General features: G+C 37.9%; 1 protein-coding gene and 1 pseudogene across 3 annotated transcripts in view; one reads left to right on the top strand and one right to left on the bottom strand.

Moving 5' to 3' along the window:
• Positions 1-14960, bottom strand: part of FAF1 (Fas associated factor 1) — a 497713-nt gene that overhangs the window by 459228 nt on the left and 23525 nt on the right. The window lies entirely within an intron of this gene.
• Positions 1883-3562, top strand: LOC109556878 (large ribosomal subunit protein eL34-like; annotated as a pseudogene).

Below are 14960 nucleotides of genomic sequence, written 5' to 3'. Positions count from 1 at the left end.
CTTCCAAGGAGCAAGCATCTTTTAATTTCATGGCTGCAGTTACTATCTGCAGTGATTTTGGAGGCCAAGAAAATAAAGTCTCTCACTGTTTCCATTGTTTCCCCATCTGTTTGCCATGAAGTGATGGGACCAAATGTCATGATCTTAGTTTTTTAAATGTTGAGTTTTAAGCCAGTATTTTCACCTTCCTCTTTCACTTTCATCAAGAGGCTCTTCAGTATCTCTTTATATAAAGATTTGCATAAGAATGTTAGGTCGGTTTTATCCATGATAATCAAAAAGTAACTAACAACTCAAATATCCATTAACAAGTGAACAGATACATGAAATGTGAAATATTTATATAATATAATACTCGTTGTTGTTCAGTCACCAAGTTGTGTCCAACTCTTTGTGACCCCATGGACTGCACACTAGGCTTCTGTGTCCCTCACCATCTCCTGGAGTTTGCCCAAGTTCACGCCCATTGCATCAGTGATGCCACCCAGCCATATCATCCATCCTCTGTCGCCCTCTTCTCCTTCTGCCTTCAATTTTTCCCAGCATCAGGGTCTGTTCCAATGAGTTGGCTATTTGCATCACATGGCCAAAGTACTGGAGCTTCCGCTTTAGCATCAGTATTTCCAATGAGTATTCAGGATTGATTTCTTTTAAGATTGACTGGTTTGATCTCCTTGCTGTCCAAGGGACTCTCAAGAGTCTTCTCCAGTACCACAATTAGAAAGCATCAATTATTCGGTGTCTGCCTTCTTTATGGTCCAGCTCTCACAACTATATGTGACTACTGGAAAGACCATAGCCTTGACTATACGGACCTTTGTTGGAAAAGTGATGTCCTTGCTTTTTATCACATTGTCTAGGTTTGTCATAGCTTTCCTGCCAAGAAGCAATCGTCTTTTAATTTCATGGCTGCAGTCACAATCCACAGTGATTTTAGAGCCAAAGAAGAGGAAATCATATAATATAATACTTGTTGTTCAAGTAGTGTCTGACGATACTACTCAGTAGTAAAAAAAAAAAAAAAAGAATGAATTTGATACATGCATCAATGCAGATAAATCTCGAAAATACTGAGTTCAAGTAGCAAATACAAAATGTATATGCTACATGATTCCATATACATATTCAAAACTAGAAAACACTTATCTGGTGATAGAAATAAGGACAATAATTGCTTCTGGAGGTAAACCGATGGGTCAGAGACATCAAAGAACTTCTGAGGGTGACAGATATGTTCTTTATCTTAATCGGAGCTATGGTTTCTTGAGCATACTTTTGTTGAAATTTGTCAAACTGTATTACTAAAGGTATACCTCAACAACAACAAGAAAACCTACTAGGGAAAAATTTAATGAATGATTGGAAAGCGTCTGCCTGCAATGCAGGAGATCTGGGTTCGATCCCTGGGTCAGGAAGATCCCCTGGAGAAGGAAATGGCAACCCACTCCAGTATTCTTGCCTGGAGAATCTCATGGACAGAGGAGCCTGGTGGGCTACAGTCCACAGGGTCGCAAAGAGTTGGACACGACTGAGCGATCTATAGATAGAACCCTATCTCACTCCATGCCTTCATTAACTCACTCAAAAAATATTTATTGAGGATCAGCTACATTCTTGGCACCGGTTTAGGGCTGGGGATACAGTGAATAAATATAGAAAACCCTGCTTTCATTACACATGCATTGTAAAGGGAGGATATAGACAATAAATAAGAAATATAGTTTAAATACATACATATATTTAAGATAGTTAATAAACTGAGTATTAAAGCAAGGGGAATAGGCAACATTAATAATAGACTGAAATTTCTGATAGGTTGACCAGTGAAGACCAACAGTAGGAAGATAACTTTGGGGCTTATATCTATGACTTGGTTGTATAAATGGAGTGTAACTGGATATGGCATTATAATTCTGAGCCTAAGGCTTTAGTTATCGTAAGCTTCTGCCTGTCCCCTTACATCTATGTCAACATCACAAATGTTAACCCAGACAATCACTGGGTTATCTGCAGTCCCCTAAAGAGGATCTTAAAATGAATACGTACAGGACCTATCTGAGCCCAGCAAGGAGCCAAGTTCAACTAGATCTATACCTTGAAGTCAACTCACAGCAAGTGGCTGAATGAGAATAAGTAATTGTTGCTTTAAAATACTAAGCTATAGGGTGGTTTGTTGCTTAGCAATAGTATTAGTTTGGAAGAAAATACTGTCTGAGATTTACATTTTAAAAAATACTCTAGCAGTACTATATAATTACAAAAATTGTATAAATCACAAAAAAGAGACTTCAGAATATATCCTTGAGTGAAGAAAAAAAAGTTGTAGAAAGTTTATGCAATATGCTATCAACTATTTAAGATTAACACAAATAGGAGGGCTCAATTGGTAAAGAATCTGCCTGCAATGCAGGAGACCCTGGTTCGATTCTTCGGTCGGGATGATCCACTGCAGAAGGGACAGGCTACCCAGTGTTGTAACCTCATGCATAGCAAACTGCCTGGCACATAAGTAGACCACTCTATTAATATTTGTTAAAAGGATAAATGGATGATTTTTATACAAACACATTTCTCATGCACTGCTCAAGCATTTTAGACACATTAATTCATAACTGTGTCATCATCCTTACAAGATAAAGTATCACTGATGAGAAAACTTAAAACTTAAAGAGATCAAGTCACATATCCAGTTGCTCACCTGTTAATACTTGGTGGCAGAACTAAAATCTAAATCTACAACCAGAAAACTAAAGCATTCAACCTTTCCACTGCTGCTGCTGCTGCTGCTGCTAAGTCACTTCAGTCGTGTCCGACTCTGCGCAACCCCATAGACGGCAGCCCACCAGGCTCCCACGTCCCTGGGATTCTCCAGGCAAGAACACTGGAGTGGGCTGCCTTTCCTTCTCCAATGCATGAAAGTGAAAAATGAAAGTGAAGTCACTCAGTCGTATCGGACTCTTCATGACCCCATGCACCCTACCAGGCTCCTCCGCCCATGGGATTTTCCAGGCAAGGGTACTGGAGTGGGGTGCCATTGCCTTCTCCGAACCTTCCACTACAATCCTGCAAATTTCATCAAGGTATTAACATTAAAAAAGGAAGGGTATCTGTAGCACAGTCTCAGGAAGGCTTGGGTTGTTCCCCAATTTCCTCAAGAAGAGCAAACTGTCACTTCTTTTTCCTCTTCCAGAGACTGTATCTAGATGCATTCAGGATAGTCCAGTGTTTGACTTACCATCATAGGCTGTCCTACAATACAGCCTCTAACAAAACCAGGACGTCCAGAGGTTCCCTGGTAATTGTTTACCTCTATACTAAGAATTCTGGGAAAGAACAAAAATCTGCCCAGGCAGACTCCAAGGAGTTTGCACTGTGAGACCTACAGTTCTTGGAGGTTGTGTAAAAACAAAAAAACACATCAGCCAGGCCTATGGTAGTTCCATGTGTGCTAAATGTGTCCATGACAGGATCAAGTTCATTCTCCTTATCAAGGAGCAGAAAACCAGTGTGTGAAATATTAAAAGCACAAGTACAGAGTCAGAAAGTGAAATTTAAAAAATGAAACTTTTTTTCAGACTTCCCTGGTGGTCCAGTGGTTAGGGGTCTACCTGCCAATGCAGGGGACTCAGGTTCAATCCCTGCTCTGGGAAGATTCCAGTGTGCCACAACTACTGAGCCCACACGCTGCAACTACTGAAACCCACCAGCCGTAGAGCCCATGCTCCGCAACAAGAGAAGCTACCACAATGAGAAGCCCACAAACCATAACTGGAGAGTAACCCCCAGTCATCAAAATTAGAGAAAGACGACACACAGCAATGGAGACCCAGCACAGACAAAAATAAATTAAAATTAATTTTTTTAAAAGTTAGATCTTCTCCATTTACTTTCAACTACACCAAACGGAATTTTGCTTTTGATGCCACAGGCATATAAATAAGTATACAAAATTAGGCCAATAAAAATCATTTTTTACTCTAAGCTAAATTTCCCCCTAAATAAGTATATGATAATAAAGAGAGTGAACTAATGCTCCTTTCTAGCATCCAGCATCAGTTATTCTTCAGACTTAGCTCACTGGAAAACTGCTTTTCCAAAACTACTGTAATTAGAGCATCAAAGTGAAGTGAAGTCACTCAGTCGTGTCCGACTCTTTGTGACCCCATGGACTGTAGCCTACCAGGCTTCTCTGTCCATGGGATTTTCCAGCCAAGAGTAGTGCAGTGGGTTGCCATCTCCTTCTCCAGGGGATCTTCCCGACCCAGGGATCAAACCCAGGTCTCCCGCATTGCAAGCAGACGCTTTACCCTCTGAGCCATCAGGGAAGCAGAGTATCAAAACAAAACAAAAAATCTGACTGACTTACTTAGCATTTAATCACATTCCATTTTGAAATGTGGGAGAGATAAAGTCAAAAGATGACTTGGATTTTAAGCCGTAAAGGCTTAACGTCCCTTATACATGAAGTCCTAGAAAAACACAATTCTTTCTGTTCTCTTATGATTCTCTGCAACAATCACTTTGCATTTAATTCTACTCTGCCTTATACTACCATTTGCCTCATAATGTTATTAATGAAACTTAGGGAACCTCAAACATATTGCCACTTTTCTGGTAAGTAATATTTACTAAATTTTAGGCATCCTCAGGTTAGAAAATTAAAAAAAGGTTCAGTTCAGTTCAGTTCAGTCGCTCAGTCGTGTCCGACTCTTTGCGACCCCATGAATCACAGCACGCCAGGCCTCCCTGTCCATCACCAACTCCCGGAGTTCACCCAGACTCACGTCCATCAAGTCAGTGATGCCATCCAGCCATCTCATCCTCTGTCGCCCCCTTCTCCTCCTGCCCCCAATCCCTCCCAGCATCAGAGTCTTTTCCAATGAGTCAACTCTTCGCAGGAGGTGGCCAAAGTACTGGAGTTTCAGCTTTAGCATCATTCCTTCCAAAGAAATCCCAGAGCTGATCTCCTTCAGAATGCACAGGTTGGATCTCCTTACAGTCCAAGGGACTCTCAAGAGTCTTCTCCAACACCACAGTTCAAAGGCATCAATTTTTCGGTGGTCAGCCTTCTTCACAGTCCAACTCTCACATCCGTACATGACCACAGGAAAAACCACAGCCTTGACTAGACGAACCTTTGTTGGCAAACTAATGTCTCTGCTTTTTAATATGCTATCTAGGTTGGTCATAACTTTCCTTCCAAAGAGTAAGCGTCTTTTAACTTCATGGCTACAGTCACCATCTGCAGTGATTTTGGAGCCCAAAAAAATAAAGTCTGCCACTGTTTCCACTGTTTCCCCATCTATTTCCCATGAAGTGATAGGACCAGATGCCATGATCTTAGTTTTCTGAATGTTGAGCTTTAAGCCAACTTTTTCACTCTCCACTTTCACTTTCATCAAGAGGCTTTTTCGTTCCTCTTCACTTTCTGTCATAAGGGTGGTGTCATCTGCATATCTGAGGTTATTGATATTTCTCCCAGCAATCTTGATTCCACCTTGTGTTTCTTCCAGTCCAGCGTTTCTCATGATGTGCTCTGCATAGAAGTTAAATAAGCAGGGTGACAATATACAGCCTTGACAGATGACTTTTCCTATTTGGAACCAGTCTGCAGTTCCATGTCCAGTTCTAACTGTTGCTTCCTGACCTGCATACAGGTTTCTCAAGGGGCAGATCAGGTGGTCTGGTATTCCCATCTCTTTCAGAATTTTCCACAGTTTATTGTGATCCACACAGTCAAAGGCTTTGGTTAGAAAGTTTAAAAAAAAAAAAAAAAAAACCCTCTAAAGAAAAGAGCATCCTTTTTGGTAGTCTTACAAGACAGAACTTACACTCAAAAATAACCAGGGGGCAAGGCCTCAGACAACACACCAGGCAGGCTCTAAGGTAAAATAAAAAGGCAAGACACAGACTAGGATAAAATATTCATAATACACGTCTGATGATCCTCAAAGCATTAGGTTGAGGGGCAAAAAAAAAGTCAGACTTAAAAGATTGCATGCTATATGATATTGTTTACATGAAGTTTAATAACACGCAAAACTAATCTACAGTGATAGACGTCAGACCTGTGATTTCCTATGAGGGCATAGGGATTGATTGGATGAGGCCTTGGGGGAACTTTTCTAGAACAAAGAAAATATTCTACATCTTTATTACGATAATGGGATACTACATGGCAATAAAAACTACATATATTCTCACATACGGATGAAATGCAAAAGACTGCATGCTGTATGACTTCATTTATACAAAGATTAAAAAATGGCAAAACTAATTAACCGTGATAAAAATCAGAACAGTGGTTCCAGACATCCCTGGTGGTAAAGTGGTTAAGAATTCAACTGTCAATGAAGGAGACCTGGGCTCACCACAACTACTGAGCCAGAGCTCAAGAGCCTGCGAGCCACAGCTAGTGACCCCATGTGCTGCGACTACCAAAGGCCGCAGGCCCACAGTCTGTGCTTTGCAAAAGGAGAAGCCACCACAATGAGAAGCCCCAGCACTGCAACTAGAAGAAAATCCATGTGCAGCAAAGAAGACCCAGAGCAACCAAAACAATAATAAATAAAATATTAAAAAAAAAAAAAAAGAACAGTGGTTTCCTATGAGGAATGGGGATTGACTGGAATAGAATATAAGGAAAACTTTCTGGAACAATGAAAATACTACGTATTTTCTTATGGTGGTGGTTAAAGGGGTATTGTCCAAGTAAAATGCATTTCAATGAATATGCATTTCACATAAATTAAAAATTTTTTAGTTATAAACAGTAAAATAAAATTTAACTTATCAAAAGAAAAACAGCAGAGTAATCAAATTGTCAAACAGCCAAGACTTAATTTCCCTAATGAATTTCTTCAATACTCTGCCAAAATGTTTTAAGTACCCAGCACAGTTAAGTTTACCACTACTTCTAACTCCTTAGTAAAAAATTAATATATAAATAATTAAAAGACAAAATAAATTTTCAGATAAACAAGAGCTGAGAGCTTCCCACCATCAGATCTTTCTTGGTACAAGAAATAGTTAAATTTTTCATGCTGATGGGAAATGATACCAGAAGAAACTTTTACACCAAGAGTGCCAAAGATGGTAAATATATAATATTTTTTCTCATTTCTTGTATTCTTTAAAAGACAATTAACTTTTTCACTTCCTTGGTGGTACAGTGGATAAGAATCAGCCTGCCTATGCAGGGGGCACTGGTTGGATCCCTGGTCTGGGAAGATTCCACATGCCACAGAGCAACTAAGCCCATGCGCCACAGCTACTGAGCCCATGTGCCACAACTACTGAAGCCCGAGCACCCTGGGGCCCGCTACAACTAATGAGTCTGCATGCCGCCACCACTGAACCCCACATGCCAGAGCCTGTGTTCCGCAGCAAGAGAAGCCACCGCAATGAGAAGCCTGCGCGATGCAATCAAGAGTAGACTCCGCTCGCCGAAACTAAAGAAAGCCTGTGCACAGCAACAAAGACCTGGTACAGCCAAAATAATTAATCAATTAACTTTAAGAAAAAAGATAATTAACTCTTTAAAACAAAAATAATAGCAATGAATTGTGATGTCTTTAACATATGTAGAAGCAACAATATATAAAAATAAAACAAAGGCTGAGAGGAGATAAATCAAAGTATATTCTTTAATTATAAAGTCCTCTCATTATATATACAGTGGTATAATTAAAGTTAGACTGTGCTAATTAAGCTATGTATGTTGTAAACCCCAGAACAACAAGGTGAAAAAAGATGTAGGTGATCTGGCAAAATGGTATCAACTGATCTCAGACTCTATCTAAGTTGCAACCACATTAATGAAAATTTCTTCTGAGTGGTTTCAGGTCAGGAATGGCCATAAGAAAAATACGTGCAAGATTTAGAAAGCAGAAGAGAAGCATCAAGAAAACTACCCTCCAAAAGTCTAGTTATGGCCCAAAGTGTTATTGCAACCCATATACACTGTTACTGATCCACTGGCTCACCTCATGAAGATTCAACAGAGAGAAGGTCCACAATTTCTCCAGGTCTGGATTAATTTTCCTCATGAAAACAGATGCAAAAACCCTTAACAAAACCAAATCCAGGGACATATAGAAAGAATAACACATCATCACTAAGTGGGGTTTCTTCCAGCAATGCAAAAGTAGTTTAACATGAAAGAAGCGAAGGTATCTTTTAACATAAATGACTGTACATTGAAAATCCTCTGCATTCTTTAAAAAGAAAAAGCTTCCAGAGTGATAGATAAATGTTTAAGGTCACAGGATACAAAATATATGACAAAAGTCTATTATTTTCTCAAAAAACTAAATACAGAGCTACTATTTGATCCAGCAATTCTACTTCTGGGTATATACCCAAAAGAACTGAAAGCAGGGATTTGAATAGATTTTTATAGATTTGTGTTCATAGCACAATAAGTCAAAAGATGGAATAACAATAGCACAATAAGTCAAAAGATGGCATCAACTCAAATGTCCACTGACCAATGAATGGATAAACAAGATGTGGTATATACATAACAACAGAATAATACTCAGTCTTAAAAAGGAAGGAAATTCTGACATATGCTACAATAGGGATGAACCATGAGGTCATTATATCAAAATAAGCCAGACACAAAAGGACAAATACTATATGATTCCACCTCTATGAGATACCTAGAATGGTCAAATCCATAGACAGAGAAAGAATGGTGATTGCCAGGGGCTAGAGTGAAAGGAGAATGGAGAGTTAATGTTTAATCAGTATGGCATTTAGTTGGGAAAGATGAAAAAACTCTGGAAAAATGGTAGTGATTGATATGCGCAATAAAGGGCATGTACTTAATGCCACTAAACTGTACACTTAAAAATAGTTAAAAAGGTAAATTTTGTTACACATATTTTAATATACAAAAAGAAAGCGTACACATAGTTTCACACATACAGTGTTTTTTCAGGTAAAACTAATATATATAATATTAGATTCAAAGTACTGGGTTTTCCTAGAGCATGGGGGACAGAGCAGGGGGAAGTGTTGACTAGAAGGAGACTTCTACTTATATTGTTTTCTTAACCTGAATGTCGTTTTCACGGACATATTCATTTTGTGCAAGTTCATGAAACTATACTTTTATGATTTGTGTTCTTTACTTTATGAATATTACACCACAATGAAGTTTTATTTTTTGTCTTAGTTAATGACAGACAAATTGTGATTTTGCTGACTGAGGACTGGATCATGCTTCATATCTAGATAGGTTTCAAGAACACATACCAGTCTAGCAAATGAGCCCAATATCTACCTGAATGGGTGGGGGTTTGGGAGAGGATTCATGGATATGTACAGCTGAGTCCCTTCACCGTTCACCTGGAACTATCACCACACTGTTAATCGTCTGTACTCCAATACCACATACAACGTTTATAAGAAAAAAAGTCCAGCATCTATACTACAGTAAACATTTATTGCATGCTACCTGTCTTTGGCACATCGAGTATAATTTTTCTCAAGAGGTGAAAATATTGCTTCTGTTTCAAAAATAGTCTAAAATCAAAGTCAACTTCTACTATTAACAACAGAAGTAAACAGAAAATGAAATCTAACAGTGTAATATGAAAATCTCTAAGTATATCAAGAAAAGAATGTCAAGGACATATATCTGTGTTAAAAAGATTTTTCTACATGTCAAAGTATTTCCAAGGCCCAGATGCTTACTGTCTCAGTTGGATTAAGTCTTTAGAACAAAAATATTATGCATTTAAAAAAAAACTGTTTGGTCAGGTCTTCTAATATTAAAAGCTATAGAGGGCAAGCAAACTGATTAAGTTTTTTTACTTTGATCAAAACAAGTAGTGATTTTTAACACAGGAAATAATACTCAGTAATACTCTCATACAAAAATATCTAATGTGGTTTTAGAATTAAAACAAAAAAGTTATTTTCATAATTGTAATTTATATGCAGAAAATTAGAAAGAATATGCTTAAAAAGTGCTACTAAGTTCTGGATTGAGTATTAATTTACAAACTTTATCTTGGACATTACACAGTGATACTTGAACATGAATTCTGTGTTTTAGGAGTATACATGAACTAAAAAATTTAGAGTTGATAAACTTCTATGAATTAATATCCTTCCAAAAAGAGAAAAAAATTGATATTTTGTATACTATTTATGGTTCACCTCTTAAAAACAAAACTAGATTATAAGAACTTACATTCTCCTTTATATCCACAAGAGGGAGCAAACATTTAATAAATCATTATAAGAACTGCATTACATACTAATTTTTACATGAGACTTTTAGGAACAATAATCAGAAAAAATAATAAAACTACCAAAAATATTTGAGTGTCTACCACATACCAGCAGAGTCTGCAAAATACAGCAGGTTAAAAGATATAGTCATGATCTCAGATTTCACAGCATATCAGGCAACAAAGTACATCTAGAGACTTGTAAGGTAACACAAATAATACTTAGCTTTTTATAGCATCACTGTAAACTAAAGTTTATAAGTATTCAGTCTGACCAGAAACTACAAATGTGATGAAAAGATTAAATAAGTATCAGTAATACATAGTCTACAACTCTAAGAGGCAAATAACATGCATTATGCAATTTATCATATAAAGAATGCACAACAGGCTACAAAATGCCAGTATCTTTTTACCAAGCAGACTTTGATGATCTAAACTACTTTGTCTTTCCATTAAGCTTAATCAAAATGAAAGCAAATTAACACTGACTTAAGGGAATGCTGGGCCGTAGTTAAGGTACTTCAGGAGAGGCATCTTTGAAATATACTGATTAGTAGTAAAATCATAATGCCAACACTAAAAAGTCTCAATCACAACCTATTAATAACATTTGAATACAATTATTTTTATATGACTTAAAGAACAGGTTTCAAAAGGGCATGATTAATTAGGTAGTAATAATCCAGGAGATCTTCCAATTAGGTATGCCTATATAGAAGCAAAACAAATCTGAATCAACACAGAACCAGCAGGCGGCCTAATGGTTAGGACTTCATGCTTTCACTCTTCCATAGATCCACATCCATCTTTAGGTTGAAGAACTTGCATCAGCATTTCTTATGAAGGCCAGGTCTGCTGGCAATAAACTCTCTCAGGCAATATCTTCTGACAATGTCTTCACTTTCCCTTGCGAAAAATAATTTCACTAAATAAAACTCTATTTTGACTTTTTTTTCAGTATTTAAAGGTATCATTTCATTGTCTCCTATATTCCATAATTTGTGATGAGATGTTAACTAACACTCTTGTCACTGTTCTCTTCATAGAATGTCATTTTTTTTCCCTCTGACCGTTTTTAAGACTTTTCTCTCTATCTTTCATTTCCAAGAATTACGCTGTAATGTGCCTATCTGTCAGTTTCTTTGTAATAATCCTACTTGGTGTTCTCAACTTAAATATATGTCTTGCACCAAGATCCAACAAAGATACTAAGCGATTTTTCTTTTTTCAGCATAAGGCTAGAATCACTTCAAAAAAGGGGGGAAATAGAAAAATTAAGATAACTATTATTTCGCTATCAATTCATAACAAGTTATAAAATAAATTCTTGAAGAGATGCTGGCCAATGGATCCTCAGTTCAGTTCAGTTCAGTTCAGTCGCTCAGTCGTGTCCAACTCTTTGCGACCCATGAATCGCAGCACGCCAGGCCTCCCTGTCCAGCACAATCTCCCGCAGTTCACTCAGACTCATGTCCATCGAGTTGGTGATGCCATCCAGCCATCTCATCTTCTGTCGTCCCCTTCTGCTCCTGCCCCCAATCCCTCCAAGCATCAGGGTCTTTTCCAATGAGTCAACTCTTCGCATGAGGTGGCCAAAGTACTGCAGTTTCAGCTTTAGCATCATTCCTTCCAAAGAACAACAAGGGTTGATCTCCTTTAGGATGCACTGGTTGGATGTCCTTGCAGTCCAAGGGATTCTCAAGAGTCTTCTCCAACACCACAGTTCAAAAGCATCAATTCTTTGGCACTCACCTTTCTTCACAGTCCAACTCTCACATCCATACATGACCACAGGAAAAACCACAGCCTTGACTTGATGGACCTTTGTTGGCAAAGTAATGTCTCTGCTTTTCAATATGCTATCTAGGTTAATTATAACTTTTCTTCCAAGGAGTAAGCATCTTTTAATTTCATGACTGCAGTCACCATCTGCAGTGATTTTGGAGCCCAGAAAAATAAAGTCTGACACTGTTTCCACTGTTTCCCCATCTATTTCCCATGAAGTGATAGGACCAGATGCCATGATCTTCGTTTTCTGAATGTTGAGCTTTAAGCCAATTTTTTCACTCTCCTCTTTCACTTTCATCAAGAGGCTTTTTATTTCCTCTTCACTTTCTGCCATAAGGGTGGTGTCATCTGCATATCTGAGGTTATTGATATTTCTCCCGGCAATCTTGATTCCAGCTTGTGTTTCTTCCAGTCCAGCGTTTCTCATGATGTACTCTGCATATAAGTTAAATAAGCAGGGTGACAATATACAGCCTTGACAGATGACTTTTCCTATTTGGAACCAGTCTGTTGTTCCATGTCCAGTTCTAACTGTTGCTTCCTGACCTGCATACAAATTTCTCAAGAGGTAGGTCAGGTGGTCTGGTATTCCCATCTCTTTCAGAATTTTCCACAGTTTATTGTGATCCACACAGTCAAAGGCTTTGGCATAGTCAATACAGCAGAAATAGATGTTTCTCTGGAACTCTCTTGCTTTTTCGATGATCCAGCAGATGTTGGCAATTTGATCTTTGATTCCTCTGCCTTTATAAAACCAGCTTGAACATCTGGAAGTTTATGGTTCACATACTGCTGAAGCCTGGCTTGGAGAATATTGAGCATTACTTTACTAGCATGTGAGATGAGTGCAATTGTGCGGTAGTTTGAGTATTGTTTGGCAGTGCCTTTCTTTGGGATTGGAATGAAAACTGACCTTTTCCAGTCCTGTGGCCACTGCTGACTTTTCCAAATTTGCTGGCATATTGAGTGCAGCAGTTTCACAGCATCATCTTGCAGGATTTGGAATCACTCAACTGGAATTCCATCACCTCCACTGGCTTTGTTCATAGTGATTCTTTCTAAGGCCCACTTGACTTCACATTCCAGGATGTCTGGCTCTAGGTGAGTGATCTTATCATCGTGATCATCTTGGTTGTGAAGATCTTTTTTATACAGTTCCTCTGTGTATTCTTGCCACCTCTTAATATCTTCTGCTTCTGTTAGGTCCATACCATTTCTGTCCTTTATCGAGCCCATCTTTGCATGAAATGTTCCCTTGGTATCTCTAATTTTCTTGAAGAGATCTCTAGTCTTTCCCATTCTGTTGTTTTCCTCTATTTCTTTGCATTGATCGCTGAGGAAGGCTTTCTTATCTCTTCTTGCTTTTCTTTGGAACTCTGCATTCAGATGCTTATATCTTTCTTTTCTCCTTTGCTTTTCACTTCTCTTCTTTACACAGCTATTTGTAAGGCCTCCCCAGACAGCCATTTTGCTTTTTTGCATTTCTTTTCCATGGGGATGGTCTTGATCCCTGTCTCCTGTACAATGTCACGAACCTCCGTCCATAGTTCATCAGGCACTCTATCAGATCTAGTCCCTTAAATCTATTTCTCAATTCCACTGTAAAATCATAAGGAATTTGATTTATGTCATACCTGAAAGGTCTAGTGGTTTTCCCTACTTTCTTCAATTTAAGTCTGAATTTGGCAATAAGGAGTTCATGATCTGAGCCATAGTCAGCTCCTGGTCTTGTTTTTGCTGACTGTATAGAGCTTCTCCATCTTTGGCTGCAAAGAATATAATCAATCTGATTTTGGGTAACTATTATCATTATGAATAAATGATATCCAAACATTTTTTAACAGATGATTTGACTTGTATGTCAGGAATATAATTATATTTCATAAATATGGATTTCAATAAGGCAACTGACAAAATTTCTCTGCCTTATTCTGAAAGATTAAGTATAGAAATAAAGACTTCCCTGGTGATCCAGTAGTTAAAGACTTCACCTTCCAATGCTGGAGGGTGTAGGTTCGATCCCTGCTTAAGGGGCTGGGATCCCATGTGTCTCACAACCAAAAAATCAATACATAAAACAGAAGTAATATTTGCAACAAACTCAACAGTCTTTAAAAATGGTCCATGTTTTTAAAAATATCTTTTAAAAAAAAGTACAGAAATAAAGATGAATCCTACTAGTCATGCTGAAGCTTTAGAGCATGAATGCCTTCATCTAATTTCAACTTGACTTACTTCTGTTCAATAAACACTGGTACCCTGATATTCAGCAGGCACTGTGGTAGGTACCAGAAATACAAAGGTGAATATGATACAATTCCAAATCTCACGACACTCAAGAGTCTTAACTAACACACTGACATTCATTTACATATACAAAAGACACAAAGCTAAAGTAGCTAATATTCTGATGACAAAATCAGGATCCAAAATCTCATGCATATGCTTCTCATCATACTCTATCTTATTTCAACAATATCAAAACTAGTTAAGTTCAATTTAATACTCAGTGAGAATACACTTTGTGCCAGAAAAGATGCTAATCATTAAAAATACCAAAATGACTAAGATCTAGTTTCTGGCTATAAAGAACTCACAAATTAGAAAGAAAGACAAACAGATATTTAAAAAGTATGTGAAAGCTGCAATGACAGCTATTATGTATAGGAATAATACATATAGAGGAGGAAGGAATAAGTAAATGTCAGGGAAGACTTCACAGAGATAATGCCTATGCACAAGTCTAAGAGATAAACTGAAGACTGAGACGCAAGCAATTGAGAGAACTGGCAAATTCAAAGTGACATCACATGATAAAAGTTCACAAAAATTACAAGTATCAAAGTATCACTATAGAACAAGTCATTGGGAAAAGTATAGGCTACCTTGGGCCAAATCACAAGGAGCTCTGTTAACCATGTCAAT

This window comes from Bos indicus, chromosome 3 (assembly GCF_029378745.1).
Source record: "Bos indicus isolate NIAB-ARS_2022 breed Sahiwal x Tharparkar chromosome 3, NIAB-ARS_B.indTharparkar_mat_pri_1.0, whole genome shotgun sequence".
Classification (NCBI taxonomy): Eukaryota; Metazoa; Chordata; class Mammalia; order Artiodactyla; family Bovidae; genus Bos; species Bos indicus.
Note: the sequence above shows the minus strand (reverse complement) of the source record. Positions and strands in the feature narration are given on the sequence as shown.